The sequence below is a fragment of the Callospermophilus lateralis genome, chromosome 13 (assembly GCF_048772815.1).
Source record: "Callospermophilus lateralis isolate mCalLat2 chromosome 13, mCalLat2.hap1, whole genome shotgun sequence".
Taxonomy (NCBI): domain Eukaryota; kingdom Metazoa; phylum Chordata; class Mammalia; order Rodentia; family Sciuridae; genus Callospermophilus; species Callospermophilus lateralis.
The window spans coordinates 50,462,738-50,467,785 of record NC_135317.1 but is presented as its reverse complement, the minus strand read 5'-3'; positions in this window follow the sequence as shown (position 1 = coordinate 50,467,785).

Genomic DNA, 5,048 nt, shown 5'->3' with positions numbered 1-5,048 from the left:
CCTGCATCATTCTCTTCAGCACTTACCCCACTGGGTCCAGATACACAAGTGTTCCCTTACTGCCCTCGCCTGGTACAAAATGAGAACTGCTGGGAGAAGAAAATAAAAATTAAAAATGTGAATTCAGTTCCTCTTTCTCTGAATTAAAGAACAAAACCTTTACTCTGAAAGAGATTCCTTTCCAGATGAATGAAGAAATATGAATGGGATTATATCACTGGTTCAGATGTGGCTCCCTGTTAGGGCTCATGCACGAGACCCTTTGCACATTCTCCATCACTAAGCTCTAGATATCTTGGTGGTTTCTTGTTGTTTTTTCTTGACTGACTGGGATGAAACAGAGGTTCTCAAGCATACTAGGAAATTGCTCTCCCCCTGAGCTATAACCCCATCCCTTTTGAAATATCAGACTAATTTGCCCTGCTGGCCTCAACTTGGCGACTTTCCTTCCTCAGACTTCCAAGTCACTAGGATTACAGGCATTGCCACTTCTCATGGCCTCATCACTGCAGCTTACAGAGTAGACTGAGACACCAAAAGGTAATGTGAGTTAGTTCCAGTCATCAAGTTTGTGGTTTGATCTAACTACCCCTGGCCACTTAGACACTTGAAATCCCATGATCAGAGAAGAACTCCATGAGCAGGGTGTGGTGGCACACAACTGTCATCCCAGAGATCCAGAGGCACAGGTGGGAGAAGTGCAAGTTTGAAATGAGCCTGAGCAATTTAGTGAGACCCTGTCTCCAAATAAAAACTAAAAAGGACTGGTGATGCAGCTCAGTGGTAGAAGACCCCTTAGTTTAATTCTCAGTTCAAAAAAAAAACAGGAAAGGAAAGAAAAAATAAATAGATAAATAAACAAACAAACTTCACGAAGGACTTGCCCAATTTAAAGTTGACGTCATATTGATTAATACCTTCAAGTCTAGTCAAGATTTTTGAGCACCTGTCACACCAGGATATAGACTGAATGGTGGAATTAAAAAGGTAAGTAAGAAAGATGCTGTCCCTCCACTTAAGATGCCTGTCATCCAGGTGAAGAGAGAGCCCTCAAAGCAAGTTTCAGGGGCTGGGAGTGTTGCTCAGTGGTAGAGTGCTTTCCAGTGTGCATAAAGACCTGACTTTAATCCCCAGCACCATGGAAAAAAACAACAACAACAAGTTTCACTGAGCTTTTGGCTGTGAAATTAAACTCTATGAGAGCCGTGGTCCTCTGGAGAACATGACTTATTGGGAGGACAGTATCCAGAACTCTACTTTCAAGGACTTCTGACACATTCTTCAATTAGAAAAATCAACAAAGACTTGCAGGTCATGTCTGCTGGAGGAAGAACAGGCCCCTCAGAAACCTCACATTCTCCTGGGGGACTGAGGCACTCTTGTTGTCCCCACAACTCTGATGTGCAAGAGCAGGTGGGGAGGTGAGGGAAGCAGAGGAACCAAGGGAGGCCATGGCCACCCCACATTCAGGAAATGACAAGTTCTCCTGTGCACAATGGTAACATCAGAAACCACCTCAAATCCCTCTTGGAACCAAGGAGCCTACATTGATAAGTAAATTCTATAAATATGAGTTATTTATGTTGAATTTCTATTATTTAACTCAGGTTAAAAATCAACATATTTGTTTCTTGATCTTAGTGAGAATCCCTGAGGTAAGTCTTCTTCCCAAGTGCCTACATTTTTACCTGTATAGTTGAAGGAAAGCTTCGTCTGGTAGAAGGGGTTGATCACTGCACAGGACAGGAAAGATGCAGGAGGGCCTGGAGCATCCCCTGGTGGCTGAAAGTAGGCAGTGCTAATAATTAAGAACAAAGCAAAAACCTACACAGGTGAGGGTCTGTATGTCAAAGAGACACAGGAAGCAACAGCAACAGCTTCTAATGGCCAAAGCTGGAACAATTTGAACAAACTAGAGTTGTAGATTGTGTTGGGTATGGCATACACCTGAAATCCCCGCTACTCAGGAACCTGAGGTAAGAGGATTGAAAATTTGAGGCCATCCTGAGCAACTTAGTGAGACCTTCTCACAAAAAAAGGGGGAGGGAGCTGGGAATGTAACTCAGTGGCAGAACAGCTGCCTAGCCCCAGGCCCTGAGTGGGATCCCCTACACTGGCAAATAAAAAATAAAAATACAGGGCTGGGGTGGTGGCTCAGCAGTAGAGCGTTCACCTAGTGCATGCGAGGCCTGGAGTTCGATCCTCAACACCACATAAAAATAAATAAATAAATAAAAGGTGTTGTGTCCAACTACAACTAAAAAATAAATATTAAAATATATATATATACATACATACACATTACAGTGTGATATAATCACAGTAGAATCATTGTCCCAGATTTTGTTCACAAGGCATATCTCCTTAGAGAAACAAAGTCCTGCCTTCATAAACATGGAAGGCAGCTTTGTAATATATTTTCCCAGTTCATATCACCAGGTCAGCCGTAGGCCTATCCAACCTTCCAGTTTTCAATCTAAATGTGCCCAAAACAGGTTCCATAATTGAGTCATGTTTAGCTTTCCATTGTCTGTAGAAGTGTGAGCTAAAGATGTTATTTGGGTCAAATGTATCAGATGCAACACCATCTCTTACCCAGGAAGATGGCTACTGCTGGGCATGCCCTTGAAGGTCTCTGATCCAGGCTCCCTGGAAGGTTGAGGAAGGAGCATGACAAGTTCAAGGATAATCTGGGCAACTTAGACTCTGACTCATAAAAAAAAAAAAAATTAAAGTGGGGAGAATCTGGAAATATAGTTCAGGGGTAGATATCAGGGTTGGGTAAGATGGCTACTATAAATAAATAAAAACTCACTAGTGGCTGCAAAGAAATGGAGATGTTGGAAGGCTCCTTCACTGTTGATGGGAACATAAAATTTTGCAGACGCTGGACAAAACAGTATGGTGACTCCTCACAAATTAACAATAGAATCCCAGAGGATCCAGCAATTCCGCTTCTGGAATTGAAAGTCAAGAGATACTAAAAGAATGGAAAGCAGGTTCTCAAAGAGACATGTGTACACTCATGTTCACAGTCGCACTGTTCAGAATCACTGAAAATGGAAAGAAATCTGCAATAGACAGGAGAATGAGCAGAACATGGTGTAGACATACAATGGAGCATTATTTTTAATTTTTTTGTAGTAATAGATGGACAGAATGCCTTTTTTAAAAAAAATTATTAGGGGGATCCAACATGGCAGCCGGCGAGGAAGCAGCACTTTCAATATCTCCACATTAACGGGATCAGAAACACCCATTAAAACAGCTACATTCTACCTACTGAGGATCTTCTAGCAAAATTCCGTTGAAAGGAGACCTGCCGGGAATTAGTAAGTTTATTAGAGGTGACAGTTTTCCCCAGACAAGTGAAACTTGGCCGGCAACGCAGGCGCAGAGATCCAATCTCGCGGCCACTGGCCGCTTCGGCAGAAGGGTCCCCGCCCGGCCGGCAGACAGCCTCCGCCATCCCGGCTCTCCTGGCGGCCCCGCTCTCGCTCTGCGAACAGCCACCCCACCCGCCTGGCTCTTAGCCACGCGGCCGCAGCCGCCCAGCTCTACAAGCGGACCCCGGTGGCCCTGCTCGGCGAGAAGGGTCCCCGCCCGGCTGGCAGACAGCCCCTGCCATCCCGGCTCTCCTGGCGGCCCCACTCTCGCTCTGCGAAAGGCCACCCTGCCCGCCCGGCTCTTAGCCACGCAGCCGCAGCTGCCCGGCTCTACAAGCGGCCCCCAGCGGCCCAGCGCAGCAAGAAGGGTCCCCGCCTGGCCTGACAGACGGCCCGCGCCCTTCCGGCTCTGCTAACGGGCCCGCCCACCCGGCAAACGGCTCCCCCCACCCCAGATGACGTGAAGGGAATCTAACCAAGCCTTTATGAAATAGTGAACTGGGATCTAAAACCAGAGATTGTGTCAGACCAGAGACAAGCCAGTTCCACCTCTCCCTTCGGACACTCCGGCAAGGAGCCAGGGGCCCGCCATAGCAGAGAGGGGAAGTCACCAAAGTTCGGCCAAAGAGATTCCTTCCCAGCGGAATCTACATTAGCAGATGTGTGGCTCCCACCCACATCAGATACAAACAACCGGGAAACGTCATAATCTCTCTGTGGGCGTGACCGTAAGGGCCAAAGGACTCTCGACCCCCAACTCCCCCTACTGCCAGTGATGTGGGCGTGAATGTAGAGGCAGAGGGAAGCAGAGAAGACTCCCCACCCCCAACTCCCCCAACCGCCAACTGAGAGGGTTTGAAGGTAGGAGCGGAGGGAAACAGAGGACACTCCAGACCCCCAACTCCTCCTACCGCCAGCCGAGTGGTCTTGATTGTAGGGGCTGAGGGAAGCAGAGGGGATCCTCGACCCCCAACTCCCATTACCACCAGCGGCGACACCTATGGTCTTAGCCACCAGATTCCAAAGGTGTGCCCACCAAAGGGGTCCGGAAAAAATAAACTATTGATTCCCAGACCACAGCTCCACAGCACTGGGACTTAGATGAATGACAGAGAGAGTGCTCAGTTGTTAGGGAAATAGAGCACTCGGTGGGGCTGAAAGTGTAACTAAATCCTTAGGGAACTGCCTCCAGTGAGCAGGACCTGGCTGGCTGGCAGGAGGAAGGGGAGGAGGGGCCGTAGAAGTGAAACGGCTCTGGACCAACAGGATTGAGAGACTCCCAGAAGCCGCCTTACAGGGATTGCTGTTGACACATTGAGGGCAAATCTCAGCCCGGAGGGCACAGCTTTGCCTATGGGAAGAGAAGAAAATGGATCTCTAAGACCTAAATTTATTTCTTATTTCATTTTATTTTTTTCTCTCCCTTTTTCCCTCTTTCTCTCCCCTTCCAAGTTTTATTGTTCCTTTCATTCTCCTCTATGCTATCTATCTCCCTCTCCTTCTTTCTTTTCAAGAGCACCTTCCTTCCCCTTCCCCCAACTTTCATCCCAAGCATTACGTCCTCCACTTTATGTAACTGTCTAAATGCAAATAGGTGAATGTTTCGAGGCCATCTATAGTGCTCCTAAATACCTAGCTACTACCAACACCCTGATCCAATCA